Source organism: Pseudophryne corroboree, chromosome 11, assembly GCF_028390025.1.
Source record: "Pseudophryne corroboree isolate aPseCor3 chromosome 11, aPseCor3.hap2, whole genome shotgun sequence".
In the NCBI taxonomy this organism is placed as follows: Eukaryota; Metazoa; Chordata; class Amphibia; order Anura; family Myobatrachidae; genus Pseudophryne; species Pseudophryne corroboree.
The window spans coordinates 134,038,292-134,063,989 of NC_086454.1; the positions used below are offsets into that span (position 1 = coordinate 134,038,292).

At 50.2% G+C, this 25,698-nt stretch overlaps 1 protein-coding gene across 1 annotated transcript in view; it reads left to right on the plus strand.

The window, feature by feature from the left end:
• Positions 1-5,576: 5,576 nt before the first annotated feature.
• The window catches only part of GPHA2 (glycoprotein hormone subunit alpha 2), a 289,765-nt gene continuing 269,643 nt past the window's right edge, over positions 5,577-25,698 (plus strand). The window contains exon 1 of the mRNA XM_063946136.1: positions 5,577-5,866. The gene's annotated coding sequence lies outside the window, so the exon portion shown is untranslated. The remainder of the gene's footprint in view (positions 5,867-25,698) is intronic.

Here is a 25,698-nt window from a genome sequence, read left to right on the forward strand (position 1 = left end):
AGAAATGTATAACACATTTTTTATTGCCGGGATCAAGTCACGGATGTTCCTAGTCGATTGTGTATATGTCTCAACCTTGTCGACACTGGAGTCAGACTCCGTGTCGACATCTGTGTCTGCCATCTGAGAGAGCGGCGTTTTTGAGCCCCTGATGGCCTTTGAGACGCCTGGGCAGGCGCGGGCTGAGAAGTCGGCTGTCCCACAGCTGTTACGTCATCCACCCTTTTATGTAAGGAGTTGACACTGTCGGTTAATACCTTTCACCTATCCATCCACTCTGGTGTCGGCCCCACAGGGGGCGACATCACATATATCGGCCTCTGTTCCGTCACCATATAAGCCTCCTCATTCAACATGTCGACACAGCCGTACCGACACACCGCAGACACACAGGGAATGCTCTAAACGAGGACAGGACCCACAAAAGCCCTTTGGGGGGACAGAGTGAGAGTATGCCAGCACACACCAGAGCGCTATATAATGCAGGGACTAACTGAGTTATGTCCCCTATAGCTGCTGTTTTTATATATAATGTATACTGCGCCTAAATTTAGTGCCCCCCCTCTCTTTTTTAACCCTTTTCTGTAGTGTAGACTGCAGGGGAGAGCTAGGGAGCTTCCTTCCAGCGGAGCTGTGAGGGAAAAATGGCGCCAGTGTGCTGAGGGAGATAGCTCCGCCCCTTTTCCGCAGCCTATTCTCCCGCTTTTTTATGACATCTGGCAGGGGTATTTACCTCATATATAGCCCCTGGGGCTATATATTGAGGTATTTTTGCCAGCCAAGGTGTTTTTATTGCTGCCTCAGGGCGCCCTCCCCCAGCGCCCTGCACCCTCAGTGACCGGAGTGTGAAGTGTGAGAGGAGCAATGGCACACAGCTGCAGTGCTGTGCGCTACCTTGGTGAAGACTGATGTCTTCATGCCGCCGATTTTCCGGACCATCTTCTTGCTTCTGGCTTTGTAAGGGGGACGGCGGCGCGGCTCCGGGACCGAACATCAAGGCTGGGCCTGCGGTCGATCCCTCTGGAGCTAATGGTGTCCAGTAGCCTAAGAAGCCCAATCCGGCTGCAAGCAGGCGAGTTCGCTTCTTCTCCCCTTAGTCCCTCGCTGCAGTGAGCCTGTTGCCAGCAGGTCTCACTGAAAATAAAAAACCTAAGTCTATTTCTTTCTAAGAGCTCAGGAGAGCCCCTAGTGTGCATCCAACCTCGGCCGGGCACGAAATCTAACTGAGGCTTGGAGGAGGGTCATAGTGGGAGGAGCCAGTGCACACCAGGTAGTCTAAGATCTTTCTAGAGTGCCCAGCCTCCTTCGGAGCCCGCTATTTCCCCATGGTCCTTACGGAGTTCCCAGCATCCACTAGGACGTCAGAGAAAAGAGCAATAGAGAATTGAATGGACAAATTCTGCACTGTGAATCACAGCTTTTATTTTGGGAGACATTCTCCAGACTCTTCTATCCCTACTACTCTCTATAGCTTCATATTAAGGCTAAGGACCTAATTTAGGGTGATTCTCAATAAACAGAAATTCGCAAATGAGCGATTTTTGGCAAACAGAGCATGATGTGCGCACGGCATGTGCGCACGCAATCAAAGTGCGATTACATACCGGAAACATGGCGGCATTAACGGGGGTGGGGTTGGACTGTTTTCGGGGCAGCTGCATGACATCACATGCAGGCGCTCCAATGGGAAAACAGCGGCAGACTGACTGCCTAGGCAGCCTAGCTGCGGCTGCAGGGGGTCATCCACAATTGGTGCGACCGCAATCCGATTGCGACACAATCCAATTGTGGTCGCAGCCGTGGGGCGGGAGTTAGCATGCTGGGTGACCTGCATTGGGCAGCCCACAGCATGGTACAGAACAGCACGTCACTCCTACAGAAGAGATTGTAGATTCTTCTTTTTAGTAGAATCTGCAATCCGTGCTGAATAATCCCCTTAATGCCAGCACCTGGATTGCACTGCTAAGTAGCTTTGCTTTCCCTGTTTATGACATAAGCTTATTTTAGCACATTTTTTTTTTTACAGGCATGTGCATGGGTTAGTACAGTGCCGTAACTAGGTATTTTAGCGCTGTGTGCAAGAAGCGGCATTGGCGCCCCCCTACGCAAGATAAGGGCAGTGCGCGTCGCAAGCGTGCGGAAAATATGTAGAGGCATGGCTTCATGGGGAAGGGGAGTGGCCACAAAATTATACCAATTCATACTACAGTGCATAGTAGTCTCCATTATTCAAATTACGCTGCACAGTAGCACCAATACACCAGGTAGAGCCCCTTTTTACACATTACGGTAGACAGCGTCCCCTTTTTACACATTACGGCAGACAGCGTCCCCCTTTTACACATTACGGCAGACAGCGTCCCCCTTTTTACACATTACGGCAGACAGCGTCCCCCTTTTACACATTACGGCAGACAGCGTCCCCCTTTTTACACATTACGGCCGACAGCGTCCCCCTTTTTACACATTACGGCAGTCAGCGTCCCCCTTATTACACTTTACGACAGACAGCGTCTCCCTTTTTACACATTACGGCAGACAGCGTCCCCCTTATTACATTACGGCAGACAGCGTCCCCCTTTTTACACATTACGGCAGACAGCGTCCCCCTTTTTACACATTACGGCAGACAGCGTCCCCTTTTTTACACATTTCAGCAGACAGCATCCCCCTTTTTACACATTACGGCAGATAGCGTCCCCCTTATTACACATTACGGCAGACAGCGTCCCCCTTTTTACACATTATGGCAGACAGCGTCCCCTTTTACACATTACGGCAGACAGCGTCCCCCTTTTTACACATTACGGCAGACAGCATCCCCCTTTTTACACATTGCAGCAGACAGCGTCCCCCTTTTTACACATTACAGCAGACAGCGTCCCCCTTATTACACATTACGGCAGACAGCGCCCCCTTATTACACATTACAGCAGACAGCGTCCCCCTTTTTACACATTACGGCAGCCATGGTCCCCCTTTTTACACATTACGGCAGCCAGTCCCCCTTTTTACACATTGCGGCAGACACAAGAGAGAGAGAGAGAGATACTTACCATCTCTCCCCGCTGGCAGTCAGGCTCCTCGTGCAGGCAGATAATCAGATCCCGGGCAGCGGAGAAGGAGGAGGAGGGAGGGGGACTGGAGCCGCAGCAGCGCTATGTAATTGGTAGAGGCGCCGCTGAAGCAAACCCCTCTCCTTCCGCATTGGCTGCCTGCCGCTGAGAATGCTGGGATGAAGGAACCGCATCCCAGCATTCACAGCTGCGCCGGGCAGCCAATACGGAAGGAGAGAGGACTGCTGCAGCGGCGCTACTACCAATGACATAGCGCTGTTGCGGCTCCAGTCCCCCTCCCTCCTCCTCCTCCGCTGCCTACGGCACTGCTGCTGTCCACACCAGCGTGGCGCACGGCACACAACATGCGGCGTGTAATGAGTCAATTTGACTCATTACAAGCCGCTGGCCATGCGCCCTCAGGGTAACTGCGCTGTGTGCCAGGCACACCTGGCACACAGGTAGTTACGACGCTGGGTTAGTATGTGAAATAGCTGGGAGAATGCTAGATACTGTAGTTGCTGTATTGCTCCCAATTCCATGCAAAGATGTTTTGTTTTCAGATGAGAGTGTAATTATTTTTAAAGGCAGAGACAAAGCATTTTGCACTTCATTTACTTAAGAATAAATCCGTGTTTTGGACACATTTAGCAAATGATGCTCAAAGCGGAGGCCTATTCTCATCCCCAACATCCACCAAATTGCGCATGCCCCCTGCTCTGCTTTCAAAAAGGGCATGGAAGGCCAGAACGGTGTTATGGGGTACATACCCAAATATAACTGTGGGGCTTGGCATTGCACTGTTCCGTAAAACTGCATCATTTGATCGAATCTGCTTCTAAGTTATGCTGGGTACACCAGGTTTGTGCAGTCAAGGTAGGCAGGTAGTTCAATAACATACCTGCATAGTAACATTGTAGGGGGAATTCAATTACCTGTCATACTCCCTGTAAAACTTCTGATATTTTATATAAAAATGATTAGAATAATACTAATAAAATATTCATAACATAAACATCTTCCTTGTTTATTGTAATCCTTTTTATAGTTAACACTCACCAGTTTTGTGGAAATCCCTGGAGCTGACGAGAGATGAGGCAGCAAAAGCTCTGCCTTGGTTCTTCAGTCAGACACTGCTTTGCAGAGCTGGGGGTAGCGCTACACCATTAGCAGTAAAGCTGCACAGAAAGGGAGCTAATAGAGGCATGCCTCTGAGTGTGGGGGTGTGCCTTGTGTACTGATGGACACTTGGATGTGTCATGTGACCAGGAAGCGCACTGTAGTCAGAACTCAGCCAGCAGCAGCAAGAGCAGACACAGGGATGCAGATAGGAGACTCAATGGACACTGTAGCTTAGTGTAGTGAAGGCTCCCAGTATTTAGACCCATCCCCAGGTGTGCCTCCCCAGCCATTCACCTTACCGCATGTCACTGGGATACACACTATGCTATTTATAACATTTGTACAGCCAATAAGTGATACTGTATATCATGTGTACTGGACGGGCAACTCGGCAACCAACTCATTATGTGGCCACAGGAACCATTGACAATGACATCACAACTGGGTGCAGGGGCGTATTTAGGCATCAGGCCATCCCTAGATACAACATTACCGGTTGCCCTCCATCACATCACTGCCCCCTTCATGTCGGGCTGGTCCTTATGTTTCAGACTGCCAAAGCAACCACAATCTTGCCCCCCCTACACCTCCCACACCGCAATTTGCTACATCCCCCTTACCCTGTGCCCATTGCACAATAATTTTTTTTATTTGTAATTACAAAAATAGAAAAACAAAATTAGCTGGCCTCATCGAACAAGTTGTCTAAAAGGGCCCTCATGTAGGGAAGCATGCTGTGCAGCCTGCACCCCACTAAGTAGCGCCCCTAGGCACATGCCTCATGCGCCTAGTGGAATATCCACCACTAACTGGTCAGGCAAATTGAAATGCCCGCCCAGTTGTTATGTCTGGACAGACATATCGAGCAGCTGAATCATATTGGTCACTCAGTCGATGAGATGGTCAGTTTTTATCGTGCAAATCAATTGGAGCCTGTTTTTATTGTGGTGAAATTTACCCGCTATCATGTAAAAAACACAGGATCCGGGATAAGTTCCTGGATCCATGCGTTTTTGCGAATGTGGCCGCAAAAAAACTACACTTATTGTGGATTTTGTTTCTCTTGCCTCCAGGCAGGTGAAACAAAATCCCGATAGTTCCGGCTATCGGGGTTAATTGAATTACTCCCTGGGGATCAATTCGCTGTGGTAATTTATCGCAGCTAATTGAAATCGCCCCACAATGTTACTACGCAGGTATGATCTTAACCTACCTAACGTCTGATGTCTGTCAACATTTTGTGCGGGCATCTCCTATATATTTGCCCTGTGACTGTGCCTGGCCCTCTAACGCTGGGTGGAGTCACAGTGGTGGGCGGAGTTAGCAGCTCCTCCCCTGTCCCAGCACACCACTAGCAGGACGGAGCTGCAGACACATAATCCGCCCACCAGCCTGACATACGCGCACGCAGGGGGGGTTTCCGAGTACCTAGAAACCCCCCCTGGTCTCCGATCCATCGGCGCTCCCGTCCGATTTTTTTTTTTTTTAAATGAGGAGAAGCTTATGCAGCAGCTCCCTCCTCTTTACACTGTCCGAGTGACAGTGTGGACCTGGCTGCTGCTGCTGGCTGCCTGTAGGGGGAGCTGCAGCGGAAACGCGCAGCTCCTCTCAGGCAGTTCAAGGGGCCATGACTGAGACAGAGCTACGTGAGGCAGGTCTGCTGTTTTCGGCTTCCACTGTAGTGTAAGGTGAGGAGGGGGTTCTGTTCAATGTTAATGGATGTGTGTATTGCTATGTAAAATGTATAGTGTGTGTGTATTAATTAATGTATGTATGCTAAGTACATGTATAGTGTGTGTGTGTGTAACTATGTATGTTTGCTGTGTGCATATATAGTGTGTGTATGTATATATGCTGTATGCATGTGTACTGTGTGTGTGTTGTGTGCATGTATACTGTGCGTGTGTGGCTGTGTGCATGTATACTATGTTTGTATGTTTGCATGAATACTGTTAGTATGTATACTGTGTGTGTATGATGTGTGCATGTAAACTGTGTGTGTACACATGTATGCTGTGTACAGTATGTGTGTATGTCTATGTACAGATGTTATGTGTGTGTGTGTGTGTATATATGTATGTGTGTGTGTGTGTGTATGTACGTATGTATATACATACACACACACAGCTTGTGCAGTGTGCTGGCTACTCAATTACGAGCACACACACACATACACGCGCGCGGACGGAAACCCCCCCATGAAAATCCTGCGTTTGCCACTGAGCCAGAAGCCACCAGGGCATGGACACCCCACACTGCCAGGTAACCACAGACCCCTCCCGTGCCACCTACACCCCAATGCCACCCGCACCACACACCCCAAACCCCCCTCCAGCAGCCACTGACAGCCCAGACACCCCCGACGCCTGCATAACTCACCAGCACACACTGCCCAGCCTAACCCACCGCACCGAACCCACCCGCCGCACAAGCCAGCACCTCCCACAGCCATCCGCGCCACGGACACGGTGGCCGGGCCCTGCCGCCCGCACCACGGCCGACCAGACAGCCGCAGCCCGCACCACCCCTCCCGCCCTCCACACACCCCCAACGCCAGCTCCCGCACTGCAGCCGCGCCTGGGACCCACTGTCCCGCCAGACGCCGTCCGCACAACGGACGAAGAGATTGCAGTTACGGCGCAGCATCACACGCGCCTGTAACTGCTGCTGCCGCCGCCATACACCTCACGAGGGACGGATGGCGCAGGAGAAGGCTTCATAGCCCCCCCTGCGCCGGTACAGACACCCGCTGCCTCCTCCGCACACCGAACACAACGCTGCCTCCCACCATCCCCAGATTCTCGGACTGTACACCACAGGGCCTGGGCTGCCGGCTCCACAGGCCAGAGACGGGGTACAGCGCGCCTGCTAATGTGGCCGCTACACCAACTTCACAGGTGAGAGTGCACAGGCAGCTCCGCCTCTCTGCGTCCCCTCCCAGCCGCCCGCGTCTCTGTGTCCCCTCCCTGCCGCCCCCCGCGTCTCTGCATCCCCTCCCTGCGTCTCTGCGCCCCCTCCCTGCCGCCCCGCTTCTCTGCGTCCGCTCCCTGCCGCCCCGCTTCTCTGCATTCCCTCCCTGTCGCCCCGCGTCTCTGCGTCCCCTCCCTGCCGCCCCGCGTCTCTGCGTCCCCTCCCTGCCGCCCGCGTTTCTGCGTCCCCTCCCTGCCGCCCCGCGTCTCTGCGTTCCCTCCCTGCCGCCCCGCGTCTCTGCGTTCCCTCCCTGCCGCCCCGCGTCTCTGCGTTCCCGCCCCGCGTCTCTGCGTTCCCTCCCTGCCGCCCCGCGTCTCTGCGTTCCCTCCCTGCCGCCCCGCGTCTCTGCATCCCTTCCGTGCCGCCCCGCATCCCCTCCCTGCCGCCCTGCGTCTCTGTGTCCCCTCCCTGCCACCCCGCGTCTCTGTGTCCCCTCCCTGCCACCCCGCGTCTCTGCGTCCCCTCCCTGCCGCCCGCATCTCTACGTCCTCTCCCTGACGCCCGCGTCTCTGCGTCCCCTCCCTGCCGCCCGCGTCTCTGCATCCCCTCCCTGCCACCCGCGTCTCTACGTCCCCTCCCTGCCGCCCGCGTCTCTGCGTCCCCTCCCTGCTGCCCCACGTCTCTCTATCCCCTCCCTGCCGCCCCGCGTCTCTGCGTCTCCTCCCTGCCGCCCGCGTCTCTGCGTCCTCTCCCTGCCGCCCGCGTCTCTACGTCCCCTCCCTGCCGCCCGCGTCTCTGCGTCCCCTCCCTGCCGCCCCACGTCTCTCTATCCCCTCCCTGCCGCCCGCGTCTCTGCGTCCCCTCCCTGGTACCCCGCGTCTCTGCGTCCCCTCCCTGGTACCCCGCGTCTCTGCGTCCCCTCCCTGCCTCCCCGCGTCTCTGCCTCCCCTCTCTGCCGCCCGCGTCTCTGCGTCCCCTCACTGCCACCCACGTCTCTGCGTCCCCTCCCTGCCGCCCGCCTCTCTGCGTCCCCTCCCTGCCGCCCACCTCTCTGCGTCCCCTCCCTGCCGCCTGCGTCTCTGCGTCCCCTCCCTGCCGCCCGCATCTCTGCGTCCACTCCCTGCCGCCTGCGTCTCTGCGTCCCCTCCCTGCCTCTCTGCGTCCCCTCCCTGCCACCCGCCTCTCTGCGTCCCCTCCCTGCCGCCTGCGTCTCTACGTCCCCTCCCTGCCGCCCGCCTCTCTGCGTCCCCTCCCTGCCGCCTGCGTCTCTGCGTCCCCTCCCTGCCGCCCGCATCTCTGCGTCCCCTCCCTGCTGCCCCGCGTCTGTGTCCCCTCCCTGCCTCTCTGCGTCCCCTCCCTGCCGCCCCGCCTCTCTGCGTCCCCTCCCTTCCGCCCAGCGTCTCTGCGTCCCTTCCCTGCCGCCCCGCGTATCTGCCTCCCCTCCCTGCCGCCCCGCCTCTCTGCGTCCCTCCCTGCCGCCCCGCCTCTCTGCGTCCCCTCCCTGCCGCCCCACCTCTCTGCGTCCCCTCCCTGGTACCCTGCGTCTCTGCGTCCCCTCCCTCTCTGCGTCCCCTCCCTGCCGCCCGTGTCTCTGCGTCCCCTCCCTGCCGCCCCGCGTATCTGCGTCCCCTCCCTGCCGCCCCGCCTCTCTGCGTCCCCTCCCTGCTGCCCCGCCTCTCTGTATCCCCTCCCTGCCACCCTGCGTCTCTGTGTCCCCGCCCTGCGTCTCTGTGTCCCCGCCCCGCATCTCTGTGTCCCCTCCCCGTCTGTCTCCTCCAAGCCGCCCCGCGTCTTTGTGTCCCCTCCCCGACGTCCCGCTTCTCTGCAGGGGTTAAAGGGGCGCAGCCCCTTCCGACGGTGTGAAGAGCGCCCGTAGGGCGCGATGAAGCACCTAGTTAATGATAAACCATTACTTATACTACGTAAATAAATACATGGAGACTTATTGGCAGGGAAAAGGGTCAGCTTTATTTTATAAGATATGAGGAGGGAAATGGTGGTGAAGAAAGAAGGAATAGTCCTTCACAGCAGTGTTGCTGTCTGCTCACCACCACAATCCACCAAGATGGGGGCCTTCTGCCAACTCACCAAACACACATTTAAGGTATCCAAACCCCCCTCTTAATGAAACAAAAGGCCCACCAGGGCCGGTGCTGCTGCTGACCCCAGCAGGGTAGAATCAGATGACCCATACAGTATATTAGTGGGGAGAGCGCCTCAAGATCTACTAAAGAGACAGCCACTGCTACAGCTCCTTACCGCAATAAAGCTGACAACCAAGACACAGTAACCGGATGGGTGGGCGAGAATGTCCTCTACACAGAAACTGCTAGAACAATTCCACAACTACACCCACAAACAAACCCCTAAACAGTTGATTGGTTAACTACAAACTGTTTACAACCGAACAAACACAAATATACATTACCCCTTGCTAAATCAAATAAAAACATTCAAATACTAGGGCCTATTTAATAATTTTCTCCAGCATTTTATAAACTACTGAGATACATTGTATATTTTCTACAGATTCACTGATGCTTCTTTAACTTGCCATATTTGGCCAGTGGAAACTTCTGCGCTTGATGTTTATTTCCCTCAAAGCTCCGTTTGTACTGTGTTCACTCCAGAGCATAAAGAAGGAATAGCACTGATACACGGATTGAATTACTTGCATTATAATGTACAGGTTTTCTTTTTGCCAGCAGTCACCACAACTGGAGGTTATGGCTACAGTTTCTACCAACAGTGATGTACTAACAGGGCCGGTTCTGGCGCTCTGTGCGCCCCGGGCGGCAATAGGGGGCGTGGCTTCATACAGGGTGGCGTGATCATTTACGCCCCCTGTACAGACTGAAATGATGTGCGGTGCGCGATGACGCCATCGCGCACCACACAGCAAAGGTCCTCTCCACGAAGGGAAACTAGACGCGTAGCGTCTAGTTCCCTTCGTGGAGAGGACCTTTGCTGTGCGGTGTGCGATGACGTCATTGCGCACCGCACAGTAAAGGACCTCTCCACGAAGGGAAACTAGATGCGGGGGGGGGGGGGGGGGGGGGCAGCGGCCAGCGGCAGCGGGGGGCACACAGCAGCAGCGGTGCGGCGCCCTCCAGAAGGCGGCGCCCTGGGCAAAAGTCCTGCTTGCCCGTGGCAAGATCCGCTACTGTGTACTAAGCGAAAGAGTCCAATTCAGTTCACAAAGTCATATACCTGACAGACTTATGGATCTTTTTACTAAGCCTTGGCTGGAGATAAAGTGGACGGAGGTAAATGACTAGCCAATCAGCACCTAACTACCATGTCACAGGCTGGGTTTGAAAAATGACAGGAGTTGATTGGCTGGTACTTTATCTATGTCCACTTTAACTCCATCCAAGGCTTAGTAGATAGACCCCTACTCTGGGGAACATGTCAGATGAAGAATCATAATAATCACTCCTATTTTCGTTGTGTCAGGTTTTTTTCTCATGCCGCATGTACGTTACAATGAACTAGCAAAACAGCTTGTTTGTTGCCTAAGGGTATATTTACTAAAGTTTCTATTTTCATTCGATTTTGACTTGATTTACTAAAGGCAAAATCAAATGTTAAATCAAACATAAAACTGAATTCAACACAAATCCCACTCAAAACATCAATGTTTTCCCATAGTTATAAGAATAGGATCCCCTCATTTACTAACATTCGATTTGCAAATCAAATGCAAATCAAACTGAAAATCTAACTTCAAGTCCCCAAATAAATAGAATAATGAGAGACATTCGATTTGAGTCTCTAAACACCATTCTATTGGGTGGAAATTGATTGTGATGACTTTAAAGGTTCACAAAAGCATATATGGCTGTAGGAATAACGGCTTCTCAAGGTTATGCTATGCATCTACCTTTGGTAAGCAAATCACCACCTGACTGAGAGGGGTTCACTACGATATGCCGGCGGTCGGGCTCCCGGCGACCAGCATACAGGCGCCGGGAGCCCGACCACCGGCTTACCGACAGTGTGGCGAGCGCAAATGAGCCCCTTGCGGGCTCGCTGCGCTCGCCACGCCACGGGCACGGTGGCGCGCAACGCGCGCCACACTATTTATTCTCCCTCCAGGGGGGTCGTGGACCCCCACGAGGGAGAATAAGTGTCGGTATGCCGGCTGTCGGGCTCCCGGCACCGGTATGCTGGTCGCCGGGAGCCCGACCGCCAGCATACTGAAGACCACCCGACTGAGAGAACCCAGGTGCATCAATCAGAGCAACATCAGCAGTTTCTTGAGGTACTGTTCTCCACAACCTACTCAGGCAGAGGTTCTTTCATTGTCAGAAAAACCTCAATGCATTGTCTGCTGGTGAGGTCATAGTCAAGGGACGTGTGGCGAGGAAAATGGCTCAGGATACATGGGCTAGCACCAGAGCCAGATTTACACACAATATATGAGCCAAAGGGTTCATGTGGGCATTATGTAAAGGTGCAGCAGTACTCCTGTAAATTTGGTGAGTGTTGATCAGAGAAAAGCGGGAAAGAGAGACAGGCACCTGCCATAGACTTTTTACTCCAGAGTTTTGACCCTAAAAATTATTAGAATAATACAAAGAAGATATTTCTGACATATTCTTTGTATTTTTCATATGCTTTATACAGTCAAAACTCTGGCGCAAACGTTAGTATGACAGGAAAGGCTCTGCCTCACCTGCCTCCCCCCACTGCATGTCACTGGGTAATACAGATGTTCTTTCTCTGTCTCCTCTCATGACTCCACCTCCCCCTCACTTCCACTAACTGTAGGGGTACCCCAAGGTTCTGTCCTTGGTCCTCTTCTCTTCTCTCTCTATACGTCCTCACTAGGTAAGCTCATTAGTTCTTTTGGTTTCCAATATCATCTCTATGCTGATGACACCCAAATCTATCTTTCCTCTCCAGACCTCTCCCCTGCTCTCCTCACTCGTATCTCCAACTGTCTCTCTGCTACCTCTTCCTGGATGTCCCAGCGCTTTCTTAAACTTAACATGTCTAAGACCGAGCAGATCATCTTCCCTCCCTCCCACATTACCTCACCTCCTACAATCTCATTATCTATTGATGGCACTACTATCTCCTCTAGCCCCCAAGTGCGCTGTCTTGGAGTAATCCTTGACTCCTCCCTCTCCTTCAAACCACACATTCAGCACCTCTCACAAACCTGCCATTTTCATCTAAAAAATATTTCCAGGATCAGACCCTTTCTTACCCAGGATGCTACTAAGATTCTTATCCACTCACTGGTCATCTCCAGACTGGACTACTGTAATCTGCTCCTGACTGGCATTCCTGACAAATGCCTCTCTCCACTCCAATCTATCCTCAATGCTGCTGCCCGGCTCATATTCCTCACCAAACGCACTACGTCCACCTCTCCTCTCTTACTAGACCTTCACTGGCTCCCCTTCCCTTTCAGAATTAATTTCAAGCTTCTCACACTCGCTTACAAAACCCTCTCCCACTCCTCTCCCATCTACATCTCTGACCTTATCTCCCTTTACACTGCCACCCGTCCTCTTTGCTCTGCTAATGCACGCCGACTCTCCTGCCTACGGATTACTTCCTCCCACTCCTACCTCCAAGATTTTTCACGTGCTGCACCACTTCTCTGGAATTCCCTACCTCTCCCCCTCAGACTCTCCAACTCTCTACAAAACTTCAAACGGGCTCTCAAGACCCACTTCTTCACCAAACCCAGCCAAATCTCATCCTAACCCTCTGTTCTACGCTCTCTATGTACCCCATCTGTGTCACCCCTGTCTGTCTACCCTTCCCCTTTAGAATGTAAGCTCTCACGAGCAGGGCCCTCTTCCCTCATGTGCTTATCCTTTCTTACTTTAATAATCTTCAGCTGCACCAAATCCATCAGTCTTCTGCCACCTGATACTTATTCCAGTGTCATCTGCTGATGTAACTATCTTTATTTATCCTGTACTTGTCCTATACTGTCATCAACTGTAAGTTGCTGTTTTCTTGTTTGATTATTTGTTTATGTACTCTGTAATTGGGCGCTGCGGAACCCTTGTGGCGCCATATAAATAAAGGATAATAATAATAATAATAATAATAATGTGCCGCCTCTCACGTTCCAACATAATGATGCTGTATGACCTTATCAAGACTCAGCTTGAGCCAGACACTGCATGGTCACATGCTGTATCAGGCCTGCACACGCTGCTGTGTGGTTTGCATTTCTTTGCTACTGGCTAATTTCAGTCAGTTTCAGTTAGAGTGCTAGGTATTTCCCAGCCTACCTTTAGCAGGCACCTGACCAAAGTAATGCGGGCACTGATCCCCCTGTGCAACACCTATATCTGCTTTCCTAGCCAGAAGTCACAGTGGCATGAACTTCAGCTAGCTTTTTATAGTGTTTCAGACATACGTAATGTTCTGGGAGCTATAGATTGCATACACACTGGCTGAGACCATCCAGGAATACTGCACATCTATGTGACCATGCCTGCAAGTGCTCTATCTGACCTGGTCGCACAGGATGCGACCAGTCAGATAGAGAGTGTTAGCAGCGGAAGGGAAGAGAAACTCCCCTCTGCTGCTGCTGTCAGAGGGACCAGAAGGTCCCTCTGCCTCCTTGCACTCTCCCCTACTGATTGCTGTGCTGCTGATCACTGCTGCCTCCCCTCCCTGCCGCCCCGCCTCTCTGCGTCCCTCCCTGCCGCCCCGCCTCTCTGCGTCCCCTCCCTGCCGCCCCACCTCTCTGCGTCCCCTCCCTGGTACCCTGCGTCTCTGCGTCCCCTCCCTCTCTGCGTCCCCTCCCTGCCGCCCGTGTCTCTGCGTCCCCTCCCTGCCGCCCCGCGTATCTGCGTCCCCTCCCTGCCGCCCCGCCTCTCTGCGTCCCCTCCCTGCTGCCCCGCCTCTCTGTATCCCCTCCCTGCCACCCTGCGTCTCTGTGTCCCCGCCCTGCGTCTCTGTGTCCCCGCCCCGCATCTCTGTGTCCCCTCCCCGTCTGTCTCCTCCAAGCCGCCCCGCGTCTTTGTGTCCCCTCCCCGACGTCCCGCTTCTCTGCAGGGGTTAAAGGGGCGCAGCCCCTTCCGACGGTGTGAAGAGCGCCCGTAGGGCGCGATGAAGCACCTAGTTAATGATAAACCATTACTTATACTACGTAAATAAATACATGGAGACTTATTGGCAGGGAAAAGGGTCAGCTTTATTTTATAAGATATGAGGAGGGAAATGGTGGTGAAGAAAGAAGGAATAGTCCTTCACAGCAGTGTTGCTGTCTGCTCACCACCACAATCCACCAAGATGGGGGCCTTCTGCCAACTCACCAAACACACATTTAAGGTATCCAAACCCCCCTCTTAATGAAACAAAAGGCCCACCAGGGCCGGTGCTGCTGCTGACCCCAGCAGGGTAGAATCAGATGACCCATACAGTATATTAGTGGGGAGAGCGCCTCAAGATCTACTAAAGAGACAGCCACTGCTACAGCTCCTTACCGCAATAAAGCTGACAACCAAGACACAGTAACCGGATGGGTGGGCGAGAATGTCCTCTACACAGAAACTGCTAGAACAATTCCACAACTACACCCACAAACAAACCCCTAAACAGTTGATTGGTTAACTACAAACTGTTTACAACCGAACAAACACAAATATACATTACCCCTTGCTAAATCAAATAAAAACATTCAAATACTAGGGCCTATTTAATAATTTTCTCCAGCATTTTATAAACTACTGAGATACATTGTATATTTTCTACAGATTCACTGATGCTTCTTTAACTTGCCATATTTGGCCAGTGGAAACTTCTGCGCTTGATGTTTATTTCCCTCAAAGCTCCGTTTGTACTGTGTTCACTCCAGAGCATAAAGAAGGAATAGCACTGATACACGGATTGAATTACTTGCATTATAATGTACAGGTTTTCTTTTTGCCAGCAGTCACCACAACTGGAGGTTATGGCTACAGTTTCTACCAACAGTGATGTACTAACAGGGCCGGTTCTGGCGCTCTGTGCGCCCCGGGCGGCAATAGGGGGCGTGGCTTCATACAGGGTGGCGTGATCATTTACGCCCCCTGTACAGACTGAAATGATGTGCGGTGCGCGATGACGCCATCGCGCACCACACAGCAAAGGTCCTCTCCACGAAGGGAACTAGACGCTACCTTTGCTGTGCTACCTTTGCTGTGCGGTGTGCGATGACGTCATTGCGCACCGCACAGTAAAGGACCTCTCCACGAAGGGAAACTAGATGCGGGGGGGGGGGGGGGGGGGGGCAGCGGCCAGCGGCAGCGGCCAGCGGCAGCGGGGGGCACACAGCAGCAGCGGTGCGGCGCCCTCCAGAAGGCGGCGCCCTGGGCAAAAGTCCTGCTTGCCCGTGGCAAGATCCGCTACTGTGTACTAAGCGAAAGAGTCCAATTCAGTTCACAAAGTCATATACCTGACAGACTTATGGATCTTTTTACTAAGCCTTGGCTGGAGATAAAGTGGACGGAGGTAAATGACTAGCCAATCAGCACCTAACTACCATGTCACAGGCTGGGTTTGAAAAATGACAGGAGTTGATTGGCTGGTACTTTATCTATGTCCACTTTAACTCCATCCAAGGCTTAGTAGATAGACCCCTACTCTGGGGAACATGTCAGATGAAGAATCATAATAATCACTCCTATTTTCGTTGTGTCAGGTTTTTTTCTCATGCCGCATGTACGTTACAATGAACTAGCAAAACAGCTTGTTTGTTGCCTAAGGGTATATTTACTAAAGTTTCTATTTTCATTCGATTTTGACTTGATTTACTAAAGGCAAAATCAAATGTTAAATCAAACATAAAACTGAATTCAACACAAATCCCACTCAAAACATCAATGTTTTCCCATAGTTATAAGAATAGGATCCCCTCATTTACTAACATTCGATTTGCAAATCAAATGCAAATCAAACTGAAAATCTAACTTCAAGTCCCCAAATAAATAGAATAATGAGAGACATTCGATTTGAGTCTCTAAACACCATTCTATTGGGTGGAAATTGATTGTGATGACTTTAAAGGTTCACAAAAGCATATATGGCTGTAGGAATAACGGCTTCTCAAGGTTATGCTATGCATCTACCTTTGGTAAGCAAATCACCACCTGACTGAGAGGGGTTCACTACGATATGCCGGCGGTCGGGCTCCCGGCGACCAGCATACAGGCGCCGGGAGCCCGACCACCGGCTTACCGACAGTGTGGCGAGCGCAAATGAGCCCCTTGCGGGCTCGCTGCGCTCGCCACGCCACGGGCACGGTGGCGCGCAACGCGCGCCACACTATTTATTCTCCCTCCAGGGGGGTCGTGGACCCCCACGAGGGAGAATAAGTGTCGGTATGCCGGCTGTCGGGCTCCCGGCACCGGTATGCTGGTCGCCGGGAGCCCGACCGCCAGCATACTGAAGACCACCCGACTGAGAGAACCCAGGTGCATCAATCAGAGCAACATCAGCAGTTTCTTGAGGTACTGTTCTCCACAACCTACTCAGGCAGAGGTTCTTTCATTGTCAGAAAAACCTCAATGCATTGTCTGCTGGTGAGGTCATAGTCAAGGGACGTGTGGCGAGGAAAATGGCTCAGGATACATGGGCTAGCACCAGAGCCAGATTTACACACAATATATGAGCCAAAGGGTTCATGTGGGCATTATGTAAAGGTGCAGCAGTACTCCTGTAAATTTGGTGAGTGTTGATCAGAGAAAAGCGGGAAAGAGAGACAGGCACCTGCCATAGACTTTTTACTCCAGAGTTTTGACCCTAAAAATTATTAGAATAATACAAAGAAGATATTTCTGACATATTCTTTGTATTTTTCATATGCTTTATACAGTCAAAACTCTGGCGCAAACGTTAGTATGACAGGAAAGGCTCTGCCTCACCTGCCTCCCCCCACTGCATGTCACTGGGTAATACAGATGTTCTTTCTCTGTCTCCTCTCATGACTCCACCTCCCCCTCACTTCCACTAACTGTAGGGGTACCCCAAGGTTCTGTCCTTGGTCCTCTTCTCTTCTCTCTCTATACGTCCTCACTAGGTAAGCTCATTAGTTCTTTTGGTTTCCAATATCATCTCTATGCTGATGACACCCAAATCTATCTTTCCTCTCCAGACCTCTCCCCTGCTCTCCTCACTCGTATCTCCAACTGTCTCTCTGCTACCTCTTCCTGGATGTCCCAGCGCTTTCTTAAACTTAACATGTCTAAGACCGAGCAGATCATCTTCCCTCCCTCCCACATTACCTCACCTCCTACAATCTCATTATCTATTGATGGCACTACTATCTCCTCTAGCCCCCAAGTGCGCTGTCTTGGAGTAATCCTTGACTCCTCCCTCTCCTTCAAACCACACATTCAGCACCTCTCACAAACCTGCCATTTTCATCTAAAAAATATTTCCAGGATCAGACCCTTTCTTACCCAGGATGCTACTAAGATTCTTATCCACTCACTGGTCATCTCCAGACTGGACTACTGTAATCTGCTCCTGACTGGCATTCCTGACAAATGCCTCTCTCCACTCCAATCTATCCTCAATGCTGCTGCCCGGCTCATATTCCTCACCAAACGCACTACGTCCACCTCTCCTCTCTTACTAGACCTTCACTGGCTCCCCTTCCCTTTCAGAATTCATTTCAAGCTTCTCACACTCGCTTACAAAACCCTCTCCCACTCCTCTCCCATCTACATCTCTGACCTTATCTCCCTTTACACTGCCACCCGTCCTCTTTGCTCTGCTAATGCACGCCGACTCTCCTGCCTACGGATTACTTCCTCCCACTCCTACCTCCAAGATTTTTCACGTGCTGCACCACTTCTCTGGAATTCCCTACCTCTCCCCCTCAGACTCTCCAACTCTCTACAAAACTTCAAACGGGCTCTCAAGACCCACTTCTTCACCAAACCCAGCCAAATCTCATCCTAACCCTCTGTTCTACGCTCTCTATGTACCCCATCTGTGTCACCCCTGTCTGTCTACCCTTCCCCTTTAGAATGTAAGCTCTCACGAGCAGGGCCCTCTTCCCTCATGTGCTTATCCTTTCTTACTTTAATAATCTTCAGCTGCACCAAATCCATCAGTCTTCTGCCACCTGATACTTATTCCAGTGTCATCTGCTGATGTAACTATCTTTATTTATCCTGTACTTGTCCTATACTGTCATCAACTGTAAGTTGCTGTTTTCTTGTTTGATTATTTGTTTATGTACTCTGTAATTGGGCGCTGCGGAACCCTTGTGGCGCCATATAAATAAAGGATAATAATAATAATAATAATAATAATGTGCCGCCTCTCACGTTCCAACATAATGATGCTGTATGACCTTATCAAGACTCAGCTTGAGCCAGACACTGCATGGTCACATGCTGTATCAGGCCTGCACACGCTGCTGTGTGGTTTGCATTTCTTTGCTACTGGCTAATTTCAGTCAGTTTCAGTTAGAGTGCTAGGTATTTCCCAGCCTACCTTTAGCAGGCACCTGACCAAAGTAATGCGGGCACTGATCCCCCTGTGCAACACCTATATCTGCTTTCCTAGCCAGAAGTCACAGTGGCATGAACTTCAGCTAGCTTTTTATAGTGTTTCAGACATACGTAATGTTCTGGGAGCTATAGATTGCATACACACTGGCTGAGACCATCCAGGAATACTGCACATCTATGTGACCATGCCTGCAAGTGCTCTATCTGACCTGGTCGCACAGGATGCGACCAGTCAGATAGAGAGTGTTAGCAGCGGAAGGGAAGAGAAACTCCCCTCTGCTGCTGCTGTCAGAGGGACCAGAAGGTCCCTCTGCCTCCTTGCACTCTCCCCTACTGATTGCTGTGCTGCTGATCACTGCTGATCGGTCAGCACGACAGGATCTCTCACCGCCCCCTCCAGCGGCTGCAGACAATGGCAGCCGCTGGGAGGGTAAATTAACCCTCCCGAGCCACCCCCAGACCCCACCTGTATACCTGGAGGCTGTCCCGGCTTTCACAATGAAAGCCACAATGGTTTGATGTTTTAAAAAATATATTTTTCCTTTTTTTTTTTAACTAACATCATTTGAGATAGGGTTAAATTCATGTTTTTCACCTAATTCACTCATTAAAAAACCCCACAATTTCGGAGCGGTTTTTGGCTAAATAAATCGTCAGTTAAGTGGTTACTGACACTACTCAACAAATGTAAAAAAATTCTCTGCATCTGTGTTCGCCTAATTTAGGGATGCTGAATTCAGTGGAAAAATCAGATTTTCTCTATCACGTCACATTTATTAGATAGGCACAAATAATTAGAGATGAGCGGGTTCAGTTTTACTCGGTTTTACTTGGATTTACTCGGTTCTCAAAACGTCATCTTATTGGCTGACGGACCTCACGTGTTTTGGATAGCCAATAAGAAACATCCGGATAAAACCGAACTGGCGTTAATTCTGGCGTTACATCCGAACCCGCTCATCTCTACAAATAATAAAGGGATAATATCTGAGAAAAAGTAAGATAAGTGAAAATTTCAGTTAATCTCTATAGAATTGAAATATTCTCATTATATTCATTAATAATATACTAATAAAACTACAGAGACTCTTAAAAACTGCAGACACTTAACTTCAGAAACTCCTAACCACCCAAATTAGTTGTAATGTAATCGTTAATAAAAGATAAATGTAAAGTCACTTTGTTCTAGGGAAAAGTTGATGCTTTCCGTTTGTACGGTGTAGTGGTCTCCCTAAAAGGAACCAGCAGTAGTCCCCCCATCATTGCAGGGTCCAAGGGTCCTTGGTACTGATGCGCCATTGTCAGAATGTTTTGGTAAAAACGATCCCCCTGTTAATCACTTACACTATACCGGTTGTCAGGGAAAAATCTAGATGGGAATATATAAAGTGAATTTTAAGTGACATTCTACAAGTCATATTCTTGCAGTTGTCCAATAGTAATGGACATGTACTATAGTTGGCCTCTTTTCTGTTCTCTACAAATCCACGCACAGCAGCCTTGAAGGCGGACCAAACAGCAGACTCAGTTTCCATCAATTTAGCAATAAATATTTTACCCGTGAATAGGTTCCTTATTTGGGGACCAATATATACAGTATGCCTACTTTTAGCTTTGCTTTGCTTAACTTCAGAAACTTTTCTTTTACATAACTGAAAGCCGGGTAACCGTCCCGTCGCGATGGAGAGCTGCCGGGCATCAGATCCTGTGCTCAGCTGTGCTGTAAAGTGAGCTGCCGTTTTGCAACATCACTTTACTGCACTAGGGGTCACACCAGCGCACAGGAGCACCGATCCCTGGCCCATGGCATTAGTATGTTTTTTTTATTTGTAAACTTTTTTTTTTTTTTCACTGTGATCAGCTTCTGTGTCCATCCGACACACATATCTGATGACCGGAGCCAGGTCACTGCGTAATTACGCCAGCTGGAGATGGCGGAATTATCACAGGGCTCATTGCAGGGTTTTTCCACATTTTATTTAGTAATTTTGTACATATAGGGAAAATGGGGGATAGGGATGTCCTCTGCACTAGAGAAATACTGAAATTTGTAAATTTTTGCTGAAAAATGTCCCAAATTTTATGATTTCAAGAAGTTTTATTATCATTCATCATAGGGGGTGCTGCCTTAGACAATAAGTTACAGAACAACACAGGACAGAAAAAGATTGTCTCTTTTGTTGGCGCACTTAGAAAAGAAGAAAAGATTTTACATTTATTCTTGTTATAAACATGTCATATTAAAATCTAACTTTTATTAATACTAACTAAAAAATTATTTGCAATTGAGAAACATAAATGAGAAAAAATTGTTTTGTATATTCGTGTAAATTTTGTGAATAAATTCAATAGTGTAAACAAAATAAAAACTGATTCACTGTGCCTGAATTTTCTGCTTCATTTGTTTATATCATAAGTTTTCAATTAGAGAGCAATGGATGCAGCAGAATAACTGTATGTAGGGTTGGGTAGCATGGACTTCTCACATAGGTGGCAAGAAAAGGTATCTAGGGTCCCAAAACAGTGAATGATGTAAAGATAAGTTAATAAATATTTTTCTCTATCGTCCTAGTGGATGCTGGGGTTCCTGAAAGGACCATGGGGAATAGCGGCTCCGCAGGAGACAGGGCACAAAAAGTAAAGCTTTAGGATCAGGTGGTGTGCACTGGCTCCTCCCCCTATGACCCTCCTCCAAGCCTCAGTTAGGTTTTTGTGCCCGGCCGAGAAGGGTGCAATCTAGGTGGCTCTCCTAAAGAGCTGCTTAGAAAAGTTTAGCTTAGGTTTTTTATTTTACAGTGAGTCCTGCTGGCAACAGGATCACTGCATCGAGGGACTTAGGGGAGAAGAAGTGAACTCACCTGCGTGCAGGATGGATTGGCTTCTTTGGCTACTGGACATTAGCTCCAGAGGGACGATCACAGGTACAGCCTGGATGGTCACCGGAGCCTCGCCGCCGGCCCCCTTGCAGATGCTGAAAAGAGAAGAAGGTCCAGAATCGGCGGCAGAAGACTCCTCAGTCTTCTTAAGGTAGCGCACAGCACTGCAGCTGTGCGCCATTGCTCTCAGCACACTTCACACGGCAGTCACTGAGGGTGCAGGGCGCTGGGGGGGGGGCGCCCTGGGCAGCAATGAAAATCCTTTCTTTGGCAAAAAATACCTCACATATAGCCTCCGGGGCTATATGGAGATATTTAACCCCTGCCAGAATCCATTTTTAAGCGGGAGACGAGCCCGCCGAAAAGGGGGCGGGGCCTATCTCCTCAGCACACAGCGCCATTTCCTCACACAGTTCCGCTGGTCAGGAAGGCTCCCAGGCTCTCCCCTGCACTGCACTACAGAAACAGGGTTAAATCAAGAGAGGGGGGGCAAAATTTGGCGAAATTGTGATTTTATAAAAGCAGCTATAAGGGAGCACTTATTATAAGGCTATCCCTGTAAAATATAGCGCTTTGGTGTGTGCTGGCAAACTCTCCCTCTGTCTCCCCAAGGGGCTAGTGGGGTCCTGTCCTCTATCAGAGCATTCCCTGTGTGTGTGTGCTATATGTCGGTACGTGTGTGTCGACATGTATGAGGACGATGTTGGTGAGGAGGCGGAGCAAATTGCCTGTAATGGTGATGTCACTCTCTAGGGAGTCGACACCGGAATGGATGGCTTATTTATGGAATTACGTGATAATGTCAACACGCTGCAAGGTCGGTTGGCGACATGAGACGGCTGGCAAACAAATTAGTACCTGTCCAGGCGTCTCAAACACCGTCAGGGGCGTTAAAACGTCCTTTTACCTCAGTCGGTCGACAGACACAGACACGGACACTGATTTCAGTGTCGACGGTGAAGAAACAAACGTATTTCCCTTTAGGGCCACACGTTACTTGTTAAGGGCAATGAAGGAGGTGTTACATATTTCTGATACTACAAGTACCACAAAAGAGGGTATTATGTGGGATGTGAAAAAACTACCTGTAGTTTTTCCTGAATCAGATAAATTAAATGAAGTGTGTGATGATGCGTGGGTTCCCCCCGATAGAAAATTATTGGCGGTATACCCTTTCCCGCCAGAAGTTAGGGCGCGGTGGGAAACACCCCTTAGGGTGGATAAGGCGCTCACACGCTTATCAAAACAAGTGGCGGTACCGTCTATAGATAGGGCCGTCCTCAAGGAGCCAGCTGACAGGAGGCTGGAAAATATCATAAAAAGTATATACACACATACTGGTGTTATACTGCGACCACCGATCGCCTCAGCCTGGATGTGCAGAGCTGGGGTGGCTTGGTCGGATTCCCTGACTAAAAATATTGATACCCTTGACAGGGACAGTATTTTATTGACTATAGAGCATTTAAAGGATGCATTTCTATATATACGAGATGCACAGAGGGATATTTGCACTCTGGCATCAAGAGTAAGTGCGATGTCCATATCTGCCAGAAGATGTTTATGGACACGACAGTGGTCAGGTGATGCAGATTCCAAACGGCACAAAGGTGTATTGCCGTATAAAGGAAGAGGAGTTATTTGGGGTCGGTCCATCGGACCTGGTGGCCACGACAACTGCTGGAAAATCCACCGTTTTTACCCTAAGTCACATCTCTGCAGAAAAAGACACCGTCTTTTCAGCCTCAGTCCTTTCGTCCCTATAAGAGTCATATCTGCCCAGGGATAGAGGAAAGGGAAGAAGACTGCAGCAGGCAGCCCATTCCCAGGAACAGAAGCCTTCCACCGCTTCTGCCAAGCTCTCAGCATGACGCTGGGACCGTACAGGACCACTGGATCCTACAAGTAGTATCCCAGGGGTACAGATTGGAATGTCGAGACGTTTCCCCCTCGCAGGCTCCTGAAGTCTGCTTTACCAAGGTCTCCCTCCGACAAGGAGGCAGTATGGGAAACAATTCACAAGCTGTATTCCCAGCAGGTGATAATCAAATTACCCCTCCTACAACAAGGAAAGGGGTATTATTCCACACTATATTGTGGTACTGAAGCCAGAAGGCTAGGTGAGACCTATTCTAAATCTAAAAAATTTGAACACTTACAAAGGTTCAAATCAAGATGGAGTCACTCAGAGCAGTGATAACGAACCAAGAAGAAGGGGACTATATAGTGTCCCGGGACATCAGGGATGCTTACCTCCATGTCCCAAATTTGCCCTTCTCACTAAGGGTACTTCAGGTTCGTGGTACAGAACTGTCACTATCAGTTTCAGACGCTGCCGTTTGGATTGTCCACGGCACCCCGGGTCTTTACCAAGGTAATGGCCGAAATGATGATTCTTCTTAGAAGAAAAGGCGTCTTAATTATCCCTTACTTGGACGATCTCCTGATAAGGGCAAAGTCCAGGGAACAGTTGGAGGTCGGAGTAGCACTATCTCGGATACTGCTACAACAGCACGGGTGGATTCTAAATATTCCAAAATCGCAGCTGATCCCGACGACACGTCTGCTGTGCCTAGGGATGATTCTGGACACAGTCCAGAAAAAGGTGTTTCTCCCGGAAGAGAAAGCCAGGGAGTTATCCGAGCTAGTCAGGAACCTCCTAAAACCAGGAAAAGTGTCAGTGCATCATTGCACAAGGGTCCTGGTAAAAATGGTGGCTTCCTACGAAGCAATTCCATTCGGCAGATTTCACGCAAGAACTTTTCAGTGGGATCTGCTGGACAAATGGTCCGGATCGCATCTTCAGATGCATCAGCAGATAACCCTATATCCAAGGACAAGGGTGTCTCTCCTGTGGTGGTTACAGAGTGCTCATCTTCTAGAGGGCCGCAGATTCGGCATTCAGGATTGGATGCTGGTGACCACGGAGGCCAGCCCGAGAGGCTGGAGAGCAGTCACACAAGGAAAAAATTTCCAGGGAGTGTGATCAAGTCTGGAGACTTTTCTCCACATAAATATACTGGAGCTAAGGGTAATTTTATAATGCTCTAAGCTTAGCAAGACCTCTGCTTCAAGGTCAGCCGGTATTGATCCAGTGGGAAAAACATCACGGCAGTCGCCCACGTAAACAGACAGGGCGGCACAAGAAGCAGGAGGGCAATGGCAAAAACTGCAAGGACTTTTCGCTGGGCGGAAAATCATGTGATAGCACTGTCAGCAGTGTTTCATTCCGGGAATGGAAACTGGGAAGCAGACTTCCTCAGCAGGCACGACCTCCACCCGGGAGAGTGGAAACTTCATCGGGAAGTTTTTCCACATGATTGTGAACCGTTGGGAAATACCAAAGGTGGACATGATGGCGTCCCGTCTGAACAAAAAACGGGACAGGTATTGCGCCAGGTCAAGAGACCCTCAGGCAATAGCTGTGGACGTTCTGGTAACACCGTGGGTGTACCAGTCGGTGTATGTGTTCCCTCCTCTGCTTCTCATACCTAAGGTACTGAGAATTATAAGACGTAGAGGAGTAAGAACTATACTCATGGCTCCGGATTGGCCAAGAAGGACTTGGTACCCGGAACTTCAAGAGATGCTCACAGAGGACTTATGGCCTCTGCCGCTAAGAAGGGACTTGCTTCAGCAAGTACCATGTCTGTTCCAAGACTTACCGCAGCTGCGTTTGACGGCATGGCGGTGGAACGCCGGATCCTAAGGGAAAAAGGCATTCCGGAAGAGGTCATTCCTACCCTGGTCAAAGCCAGGAAGGAGGTGACCGCACAACATTATCACCACATGTGGCGAAAATATGTTGCGTGGTGTGAGGCCAGGAAGGCCCCACGAAGAAATTTCAACTCGGTCGATTCCTGCATTTCCTGCAAACAGGAGTGTCTATGGGCCTCAAATTGGGGTCCATTAAGGTTCAAATTTCGGCCCTGTCGATTTTCTTCCAGAAAGAATTGGCTTCAGTTCCTGAAGTCCAGAAGTTTGTCAAGGGAGTATTGCATATACAACCCCTTTTTGTGCCTCCAGTGGCACTGTGGGATCTCAACGTAGTTCTGGGATTCCTCAAATCACATTGGTTTAAAACCAGTCAAATCTGTGGATTTGAAGCATCTCACATGAAAAGTGACCATGCTCTTGGCCCTGGCCTGGGCCAGGCGAGTGTCAAATTGGTGGTTTTTTTCTCAAAAAAGCCCATATCTGTTTGTCCATTCGGACAGGGCAGAGCTGCGGACTCGTCCCCAGTTCTCTCCCTAA